Source organism: Lepisma saccharinum, chromosome 30 (assembly GCF_977018435.1).
Source record: "Lepisma saccharinum chromosome 30, izLepSacc3.1, whole genome shotgun sequence".
In the NCBI taxonomy this organism is placed as follows: domain Eukaryota; kingdom Metazoa; phylum Arthropoda; class Insecta; order Zygentoma; family Lepismatidae; genus Lepisma; species Lepisma saccharinum.
In genome coordinates, this window is record NC_139258.1 from 4,724,479 (window position 1) to 4,736,482 (window position 12,004).

The 12,004-nt window shown below is 38.5% G+C and overlaps 1 protein-coding gene across 3 annotated transcripts in view; it reads left to right on the forward strand.

The window, feature by feature from the left end:
• Positions 1–1,070: 1,070 nt before the first annotated feature.
• The window catches only part of nahoda (DOMON-like domain-containing protein nahoda), a 309,215-nt gene continuing 298,281 nt past the window's right edge, over positions 1,071–12,004 (forward strand). For all 3 annotated transcript variants that reach the window (XM_083115355.1, XM_083115356.1, XM_083115357.1), the window contains exon 1: positions 1,071–1,195. The gene's annotated coding sequence lies outside the window, so the exon portion shown is untranslated. The remainder of the gene's footprint in view (positions 1,196–12,004) is intronic.

Sequence of the window (12,004 nt, forward strand, 5' to 3'; positions counted from 1 at the left end):
TTACGTAGAATATTTCTGCAATTTTACCATAGTGTAAACTTTAATGTAAGCGAAAGCATGTGTGCATCACTAGTTAAAGATTTTCACATCTACAAAAAAAAATATCCAAAACCCATTTCCACCTCACTCAAGGATTATGTTAATTCAATTCAAATTGTACGCGGGTTCAGTGCCATGAATCTAACCTTTACTGAACAGAATGAGATTGGTTCATAGAATGTATCGCCGAAAATCAATTTCGCTGATATCCCGTTGTCGCTGTTCTATTTTCATTAGATACGAGCTCCAATTACCATTTTAATCCTTCGTTTTAAAAGTTATTCAAACACAAAAATAGTTATTGGGGGGTCATTTTAAAGTTTTTTTTTACTTCATTACTGCCTTCATTTGATATTTTTATTTTCTAAGAATTTCGGCGGGCTGCAGCCCCTTAAGCCCCCCCTGCGTACGCCAGTGCTTGCCACACTCATCTAGCCTACGCTCCCATCAAATTTATCATTTCATCATTCATTTTTATTGTTGCGGTTACCCTAAATACGTAGAAAAGCGACGTCATATAACAACAGCGACATCCTATGTATACTAGATATATAAATTATAATGAACAAATTATTAATAACAAACATCTGTGAAAATTTGAAGGTATGAAGGATAATAAGTATTGGTGTGGTAGCGAAATATTTAATACGTAAAATTGTATTTATTTACCCATACGCAACTTCAGATTTCAATGTAGGGGCGATATAAGAGGATAGTCGTGAGTACTTTTTGTTTGATTTGTATAACGCCATTTATTGTAATTGCGTGCTGTAAACTTCTTCATATTATTGCCTAGGTCTTATTCCTTGCGTTTTGCTTATTATTCTGCCTCAAATGGTTAACAGAAGCAAGATATGGACAATTAAAAATGAAAATATTTCCCGTAAGCTACCATTGTTACGCGAGCCACGCCCCTTGACAGATCCCCTTGGTCACGTCAGAGCTCGTTGCGGCTTCTAGCCAATGGGAGAGCTCCGTGTCTCGGAATGCTCTTCCTAAGATACTTCTATATTCCTTGAGTGAGTGAAGGAGTTAGACATAAGGTGATTGTTTTTGTGCAGTCCGGTTTTGCTAAACGGTGACTTGTGTTGTGTGCCTTTATTTAACAAAACATTGATATTGGATTTACTGTGGATGTACTCGTCTTAACGTTCAGGTAAGTCATGTTTTGAGCGTCACTTGTCTTTTAAGACACCTGCTGTTCGTCTTGACTGAGTTAGGCCTAACTGTCATGCTGTACTGTCTCGGTGTTGAATTTCACGTGTTCGTAAAGCAGCCATTACTTCGTGTAATTACATGCGCAGTGTGGATGCGATTGAAACTAAGTTGCGAGTATTGTTGACCCGTGATGTTTGTTTCTTCGGCAAGACCAACAATGGATACTCGCGTGGACGTTGTCTGCAATGGGCCGGAAATACCGCTGTTGCTAGCCTCGTATTGAAGAGGGTTCTTCTTCATGACTAAACAATGCCAGTGGGAAGAAGAATACCTGCGTAGGCGTACGAAATATTACAGTGTGCATTGTTAAAGACTGCAGTAACATCGAGGAGAGGTGATTTTGCAGTCATCGAAATTCAGTGGAAGTGTTCTCGTACTGTCTTTTAGTAGTCAGAGGAACAAGTATGACAAAATAAAATATAAATATTTCGAAATTTATGCCGACTTTCGTACGTTCCAGAAGCAAGTAAGAGGGTTGTGGAATCTTTTAAAATATATCAAGGGTTTACAATACCGGACCGCGCTTTTTGTTATATTTCACACACTCACTAATTGAGGCCTCCTAATCACGAATGTGAAGTTAAAATTTGGGGGTCACGTGTAGAAATTGCAAAATAAACACGATTGCTCATTATTTATCGCAACATGTTACGTTTCGAATACTTTAGGAACGAAATATATATTCCTGACACTACTACGACCAGTGGCGGATCCAGAAGTTACAGTTGGCAGGGGCGTATTTCAGTCGGGTACTTCACCGCACCGACCTTTTCTAATCTACACTTTCACTGTTGTATGTAAACAGTTTATCGTACTGTAAAAAGGAAACAAGCTGACTTCCATGGTCTAGAGATTAGAGTATTGTTTCACAAAAATAGATGTACAGGGCTGGAATAGATGGTTCATATTGTGTAAAATGAAGAAAGTGTAACAAGTGGATTAGGTGTATACTGATTTATTGAACATGCGTATTTTTCGGGAGCGTAAATATTTATTTCTTGAACTTGTTTGGATGGGCAATCAGGGGTCTCGATCCGATTTTGATGCACATTCCACCGTTGTTAGAATCCAAATTTAAACTGCATGTCCAGTTGCGATTGACCTATCTGAGGACAAAGTTGATTAAGATAAAACTTCGAAAAATATTCTCGACATTGAACATGGTGATAAAAGAACATTTGAGCCTTCAAAAACATTAGGCATAATAATACAAAAACGTGCCAGTTGGGGGGACCCGGAGATCCGCGCCTGACTACGACCCCAAATTTTAACTATGCTTAACTTAACCTAACCTTACCGTGAATGGTTCGTGGGGCTATCCGTCAATGGTTTTACGACCCCAAATTTTAACTATGCTTAACCTAACGTAACCTAACCTTACCGAGAATGGTCAGTGGGGCTATCCGTGAATGGTTTTCGCTCATTGTGATAACGAATCGATAAAAAATCTTATTCGAAGACGCAATTTTCGTATCCTACAGTTTTAAGATCGATGCATTGTTGCCAAACTTATCTGTAATCAAATCATTCCACATGCTCTTCTACATCGTGATTGTCACTGTCGTCTTTTGGGCAAAATACCGAAATCCATAAGTTTATTAATTAGCCCACGGCCATCCTCCTGCACACTCCACCTAACAATCTGTACAACATTAACATATTTTTTACTGTTCTCTTACACCATTCTTACACGATCCATGCTCTCCAAGTATGAAATCAACAGTGTGGCAACGCTGTAGACAGCGTAACTAATTGTGAACGTCAATTGTTCATATCAACAAATATGGTTACCATACTTGCATACGGAGAATCATTGCGAGAATAGAAAAGCTTATTTTACAACTTCTACACGTTAATGAACAATTTCTACACCTCACCCCAACATGTTAACCTCAGATAAATCATCGCGACTAATTATTTCATGAGTATAAGCAGTAGCATAGGAATTACAGAAGGATCCGGTTATTGTAAATTCTTGCCCAGGAGTTTTCTCAGGGGGGGACAGTCATAAAAACGTTTATTATTATTAGTTACTACTACTTTACAAATCATAAAATTCAAATTCGATTGAAAATACTTTGGCGTTGTATACAAGTTCCGACTCGAGTCTACTATTTAGATAGAAACTGGATTCGCCTTTTTTCCTTTTGGTATGTATCTATCACCTTGTTGATGAACAGTTCTTTTTCCGTTTGTACTCTTTCACAATGCACAGATATCAATCAGTCAGAGACCACTTAATCTACTGTCCTTTCATGGTAGAGTCGAATTACTTTCGGAACATCTCCAGCGGACTACGCGTGTCTGTCTAGTGAGCCTAGTGGGCGTGTAGAGCCTGAGCAGTGGGCTTAGCGATAGGTTCTGGGTTGAGATTACGTCAGCGGCTCGCTTCGTTGATTGGCTGCTTCGAGAGTTGCGACTCGTTACAAAGTTTCAAATGCATAACAGTCAAAGATGTTATGGAAATAATCTCCCTCTACCTCTGATCCATGTTTTTACATGCCGAAGGGTACTTTAAATTATAATAATAATAATAGTTGCTGTGACTTACGGCCAGTAAGTCACAGAAAACAATATTTTTTATTGTAAAGTATAGCTACAATTTCACCATTCAAATTAAATTTACTCTTTCCCGAAATCTCAGAGGGGGCACCCTATAATACTCTGGTACTACTTTACTATACCGGAGACACCTATCAATGATTTATTTCACAATTTTTTACATTGCTAACGTACTATTCTGCATTGCGGAACATTTCTTTAGGTGAAATAATGGATTTCTAACGAAAATAATGTCTATTTCTTACATACGATAGCCCCACGAACCATCACGGGGACGAGGTATGCCTAATAGGTTAGGTTAGGTTCCATTAGCACTCCTTTCGTTCAATTTAGCATATACGGACAACACCGGAATTACAAATTCCATGGCATCTTCACACCCGGCAACAACTTCACGACGCATCCTCGACACGTCATCTTGTAGCAGCAGCAATAGCGCGTATTGTGCTCTCGTGCAGAAAGCAAATGGCGGCAGCAGCAATAGCGCGTCGGAAAGTGATTTTCGTAGAAAACCACATGCATTCGCATTAAAATGGATCAAAACTACATTCCCGAACATCAACAACGCTACAGAAAATGATTTGCGTAAGTACTTTCTCCTGTAAATTTGAAGAAATCCGTCTCCGGTATAGTAAAGTGGTACCCTCTGTTTTTATCCACACACCCAAAAACCCCCCAAAATTTCCTCAACACCTCTATAAAAATTTTCACAAAGTCCTAATTTATGGTCATTTTTTGTTCGAAATTTGCCCTTGCGCCAGGCTCGTAGCCAGAAATTTATTTTGGAGGGGGCTCATCCCCCCTTATAAGCATACACTATCTAAAGACGAAACATTGAGGGGCGGGATAAAAGAACTGAAGATGAATTTCTCAAGATATTACAACGTATTATACAAGATGTTTAATCCTGCTAATGGAGTAATATTAATTACCACTGTGCACTATTTAAATTATATATTTGAAGGATATCGGCGGGGAGGGGGGATTAATACTCTTGACCCTGTTGTAAAATGCAGAGTACCTGTAATTTTGCTGTTAGTATACAATGAGCATAGCTATGAACTCTTTGCCTGGTAGCTTAGGCGCCGACTTCAAGGTACTTGGGGGGGGCTCGAGCCCCCCAGTGTTAACGATGTGGGGGCTGAGCCCCCCAAATAATTTTGCTTAAGAGGATCTAATGTATTATTTTGCTTCTCTTGTAAAGTTTACTCTGAATTGTGCCACATGAACTTAACTTTAAATACACATTTGAAATGTTCTAGACCATCAACTTTGGGGGGCTGAAACCGCTAAACTTTTAGGGGGCTATTACCAGATACAGCAAAACACATGACTTTATTACTATATACTAAGCATATAATTGTGAGTATTGTTAACATTTTTTCTAAAAAGTTTTTCAAAAGACGATGTACATGAACTAGAGGAGTGGATGGGACGTTCGGGCTACAAATGGCTCTCACATGCCATTCAGAACGAAATCATTCATCTATTAGGGAAATCTGTTTTGCGCTCCGTGGTAGCAGATATTAAAAGTCGGGAATATTTTGCTATTATGGTTGACGAAACTTGTGACATATCCATCCGTGGACAATTAATATTCTGCATTCGAAATGTGAATAAAAAAAAATGATATTTTTGAGGAATTCATGGGCTTTTATTAGGGGTGTGCGGGACGGGATCGGGACGGGAAAAAATTTCAATTTCCCGACTAAGTCGAAAAGTTTTCGGGACGGAAAATGTTCGAAATTTCCCGAAGCTCTAAAAATCTCGAATTCTACACGTCATTTTCACTTTTAAGTGATTTATGGATTAAAAACTAACAATTTACGATAAGTTCCAGAAACTGACAATGCATAAAACGTCGAGAAATAACGACATTTTAAAATGAGCATTCGGTATTTCCCCACTGCTCGGAATTCCGAAAAGTCTGGAAATAATTTCCCGATCGGGACGGGAAATTTTTTTTCCCGATCCCGGTCCCGACTTTTCGAGATCCCGCACGCCCCTAGCTTTTATGAGATTACAAATACTGAGGCCAAAACTTAAAAAAGGGAGGGAATGAGTCATTCATTAATTTATTTCAGTGATCAGAGCCCCCCCCAATAATTTTGACAAGTCGGCGCCCCTGCCTGGTAGTACGTATGCATACCACCCTACGATGCACTAAACCAATTATATTTTAGTTTCCTAACGTTTGACAGACACCCCCCTCCATATCTATCAGGGCCGCGGTGGTCTAGTCGTTAGAGCCTACCACGCGGGAGACCCGGGTTCGATTCCCGGGATGGAGGATCTAAGGTCGGAATTTTTCCGGCCTTGTCTCCGCTCTGGGTTCACCCAGTCTCAAATCATTGGGTATCTGGGGGTAAAGGCAGCCGGAGCGTGCTGGTGATCAAATCATCTCCAAAATGAGCCTTCATGGCACGGTGCTAATGTACGGAGAGCTTTACCTGTACAGTGGGATCCATGAGTATTACTATGCAAATTGTCCATGACTATTTTCATTAATTTTTTTCTTTTACATCCTGTGTGTTTTTAAGCGATGGCTTTTTAAGTATGCTGGTGCAGAAGTTGTCAACAGCTTGTTTTGAGTTAATTCTTGAAGCTCTTATTGGGTCAAATACAGTGCATGAACATGGTGCTGGACAATTTGCACGGAAATACTCATGGATCACACTGTACCATGTCTTATCAGGTCAGGTAGTAATCAAAAAGAAATAGGAACGAAATATAGTGCAATAGGCACCAGCCACCTGCATAAGCCTCCTTCGTTCTTTAAGCCAATAGAAGTGAGTTGCGATTGTAGTATCAATTGAGTGGGATGCATAAGTATTGGCTGCTACGACGCCAGAGATCCCGGGTTCGAAAACCGACCTGTGCATGGAGGGTTTGTGACTGTCCATTCATCAATTTCACCATATAATCACTCATCCCCATCTTCGCAAATTAGCCAAAAGTGGCACAAAAAAAGACGAAGCAAAATAAAGCAAATCGCTACGTTTATTCACTTTCTTTACGCACTGAGAGCTTCGAAAATTTAAACAAAACACCAAACAATGTGCTGACAAGCTCTGCACTACCATACAGAAACCCATTCCTTCAAATCACGTAGTCATGGACAGTTTGTGGAGCAAAGCTTGTGCATCACAGTGTACGTAGTGAGATCCATGAGTATTACCGTGCAAATTGTCCATCACCATGTTCTTGCACTTTATTTGACCTAATAAGAGCTTCAAGAATTAAAAGAAAACTCAAAACAAGCTGTTGACAAATTCTGCACCAGCATACATAAAAATCCATCGCTTAAAAACACATGGGATGTAAAAGAATAGTTAATGAAAATAGTCATGGACAATTTGCACGGTAATACTCATGGATTCCACTGTACGTTATCAAATTTAGCAGCTAAAAGTGGTTGATAAAAGGTGCCTTCTTGATTGACTAAAACAGTAATTTGAATCGACATAATGTATTCTAATACCAGTTTCGTCTAGAACAAGCTTTCATTTAATATGCGCAGCATAATAATCCCGAGCGTTTGTCCAATCACATTCCTTAGTAATTTGTATGCTGGTGATATAGAAGGAATCGGACATCATTTTGCATGATTTTGCTACACTGTTCACACACAACGTTTCTGTCCAGGTCGTACTTGGAATCCTGCTTTACCTTGAATTCAAGACGTGATCCGAACAGATGTTAGCAAAACTTGTTAGAGATGACTTTGTAAGCTTGTTTTTTTCCTCTGTGCATCCATCCTACGTGCATTTCTGTTGGCCATTCATTCGTGGGCGATTTAACTGCAAGCCATCTGTTACTAGAAGCTTGTGTCATGTGGGCTTTTTTCGGTTGCCTTATTGTGCTCTTTCAAGGCAACACAGAATCTTTGTCAGGTATTTACAAATCATATTCTAACAGTTTCAAGGCAATTTAGATAAACATGATGTTAAATGGTGTCATGGTAGGAACGTATTTGTTGTCTGGTATTTGTGAAAGGAAAGGATGGTCGATATCGCGATATATCGTCACGGACGATACGATAGTTTTTTTTTTCGTATCGTGATATCGGCGATATATCGTCTCCACGATATATATTGCCAAATATCGTGACTATATCGCTGACACGATATATATCGCCAAATATCATGACCATATATTACCGACACGATATATATCGCCAAAATATGATGATATAACGCCCACACGATATATATCGGCAAATATCGTGACCATATATCGCCGACACGATATGTATCGCCAAAATATCATGACTAGAGCCCGGAAGTTTGGCAAAATGCCTCTTTTTATCTACTGCATATATTGATAAATTTTTTCCGGATATACGTTTCTTATGTTGTTTCGAATGTTTTGGAAGCCTTTTCATTTTGCCTATTTGGGACCCCACTGCATATTTTTAATTATAATGCCTTTTTTTGCCTTTTTCAATGAAATTTGACAATTTTTTTTAAAAAAATGTGTATATAAATTATTTTTCTCCCAAAAAACGTTGTTGGCATTTATTTTTCTTCCGTTTATTATGTGAATAATTTTCGCCTTATTTAAGTAATATTGAACTCACTCATGTTTCAACATTGCTGAAGGAGAAAAGTGTGAGAAAAAATTATTTCATGCTGAGTTAGGATATTGCCTTTCGGTTAACATTTCTTGTGCATGATTGACTGCTGAAGTGGACAGGTTGATTTCGAACACAAAGAAAATATTTCTGAAATCTCCCTCTCGAACCCGAAAATTTCAGGAAGTTGCGATTGAGCTTAGTTTACCTCAGCAACCAGTCTTGACGAGATGGGGAACCTGGATATCAGCAGCTATATATTATGCTAACAACCTTCAAAAAATCAGTGAGGTGATCGATGCTCTTCCAGAAAATGAAGCGGCTTCAATTCGTGAAGTGAAAAAACTCCTGTGCTATTCAAGTTTACTTTTGAACATTATGGTGCATTGCCAGAGACAATTACAATTATAGCATCCATGAAAATCTTCGAGGAATCTATGCAGCAGATGATGGAAGTGCCAGGAGAAAAGGGTTCAGCTGTTGCGGAAAAGTGCTAACGGGTGGTGAGTGCAAATGAGGACTTGAAACAATTGAAAATAATTTGTGATATTCTAAAAGGTGAAAATGCTGGTACCAAAATGAGTCCAGCTACATTAGCTTGTTATATGTATGCTCCAATAACTTCTGTCGAAGTAGAAAGATCATTTTCTATTATGAAAAACATTCTCTCTGACAGACGACTATCAATGAATGTTTAGAACTTAAAAAGCACCTTGTAGTTATGTGAAATCAAGATGGAGAAAATTGAAATGCTCTTCCCAATGTAGATTTTAACATTTTGCCAGAAATTATAGATAAAAGTAAGCGACTTCTAAATGTGCCTTTTTCGGTTTATTTTGCCTTTTTTTTTTCATTTTTAGTGCCTATTTACCACATTATAAATGCCTTTTTGCCTGCCTATTTTAACGAAAATAAATGCCTGAACTTCCGGGCTCTAATCATGACGATATAAAGCCCACACGATATATATTGCCAAATATAGTGACGATATATCGCAGACACGATATATATCTTGAAAATATCATGACGATATAACACCCACACGATATATATCGATAAAATATCCTGACGATATAACGCCGACACGATATATATTGCCAAATATAGTGAAGATATATCGTCAAAATATCATGACCATATATCGCCGACACGATATATATCGCCAAAATATCGTGACGATATATCGCCTGGACCATATTTTTTCAATATCGCGATATATCTTGTGGATATATCGCCAAACACTTGTAAAAGGTGGTAGGGGTGCGTATGACAAGAAATGTTCCGGGCGAGACGACATTTTCAAGTGCAGACATTCGAAACGAGAAACATTCTTAATTTTCCGACACGGCGAAAATTTCGAATTGTATAGTACACACCACTTTTCCCATGAGTGGAAAATTTTCGCATGTGTGGAACGAACACGCACTTCATCTTACCATCACTCATCCGCATCTTCGCGATTAGCCAAAAGTTGCAGGAAAGCGACGCTAAGTAACAAAAATCATTATTACTAGAAGCTGAGTTTACTTCAGTCTGAAAAACAATTTCACACTATGGGACGATTTGAAGTATCATGAATGAACCACTATTATGCAACCTACATAGGGCACTGCTCGAAAATATATGATAGTGTTCTCTTGGCGCCCTAAGCAAATGTTTATTTTGTCTTACGGTCGATCCGTGCTTGAATGATTTTGTTTAACATCAGCTGCTTTGCAATATACAAGGGAGTCAATTGAAAACCTTCATTTGTTTTTTTCTTATCGAGTAGATTTCTAGGGTTGCACAAGTTGGCTGCAATTTAGCACAGACCTATTGGTGATCTACATATATTTTCAACTTTCAGTTAGTTCCTGTGTACCTTTGGGGTCCACGTGCAGTCAATTATGAGCCTCTGCGAAGGCCTTTCCACCCATCTGCCTGCGAACTGAGGCCATTCTCGAACTTTCTCCTGCATTAGTAAACTTGCTGGTATGGTAAGCATGCACAGAGATATTGAATTTTCATTTTCCGAGAAATTTCTGGAAGTTTTAGACCAACAGAGGGTAAGAAACAATTCTTCTTCACTGTGCAAGTGTGTATAGGAGTCGCCATTTTGAAAATAACAAAAATGGCGTTTTGAAGCTCTCTTGATTAGTGTTGCAGCCTTGAGGTCGTTTGTAAATTACAGTTGATGCCTCATGTAAATTCTAGCTGTATACAACTACAGTTTTGTCTCTTGTAATACCGAATACGTATAGATTATATATACACATTCTTTACTGCGAGAATATTGATTGATTTGCTTTATTTTACTTTGCTTCATGTGCCACTTTTGGCTAATTTGCGAAGATGGGGATGAGTGATATGATGCAATTATGAATGGACACTCGCAAACATACATGCCCAGGCCAGGATTCGAACCCTGGACCGCGAGAATATTGGAAATGATAGGCCAGTGCCTATTGAAGAGATAATGGGAATAGCGAAATGCCTATTATTCCTCCGTTTTAATTTATAACACATAATGTTAGATATGCTCACAAGAGTGCAAATAATGACTGGATTTTAGCCCCTCAGCCATGTGACGCATTAGGCGAAGTCAGTAGAGTGAGTCAGTTTTCAGTGGCAGGTATAATGAAAAATATTGTTAAGGTAAACACGTCTAAGAGTGCTATTCCAGGAATTTCATGTTGTGACAACCCCCCTTCGCGCGAAAGTGAAGTAATGGGTTTTCCCTCTGCAAGACAACTTCCTTGACAATCACAATCCACAACAACTGGAAAGTGACAACCCAAATGAATCGTTGTTTGGAAGGACGTTTGTAGTATTGTAGCACCTGTTCAGGCTATTAACCTCGTCCTCCTGCATAACTATTTGTGGCACTCGTTCATAATAATAATAATAATAAAGGAAACATGCAGTGGCGGCAATTAGGTGCCAAAACTGTGGGGTTAAGGACAGTTTACTTTCCCTTATAGATAAGGTTTAGCATAGTGCGGTGGCAAAGTTGGCAAAAAGTGGTGGGGTCAACAGCCCACCACGCCTTCCCCTACTCGCCGCCACTGCAACACGGTAACGTGCCACGAAAGGAAAAAAGGTTTAGAAATGCATTTATCTACAAAGAAAAAACATTGAAATAAAGATCCAAGTGCAATGAATTATGCACACACACCAGATTTTCCTGAACAGACCTCTTAAATTATTTTCGAAAGCCGAAGTTAAGTCCTACACCAAGCAAATAAAATGAATCAATATGGATATTATTATTGTTTTTAATTGTATTTAAGAATTAAATGTTTGTGAATGCATATTTCACCAACAACATGCATATTTCACCAACCACAATTATTAGCATATATTCCCTATATTCTTCACAGACAAATGAAGTCAAACTTGGATGCATTTTTAAAGCGTATTGTTTCGTCATATTTTGTCACTTCTTTCATTTTGGTAATATTCTTTAGTCTTTTCACAAAAAACACACCGCACTATATCACCAGGCAAAGGTGTGGGAAATTAACGCATTTTACACCAATTCATTCCGTGTATATCTATGACTCTTTCATTAAATTGTTTTAAAATTATTCGGTTGTTTCCATTGGAAATCCTCGTTGCATATTTTAATTGAAT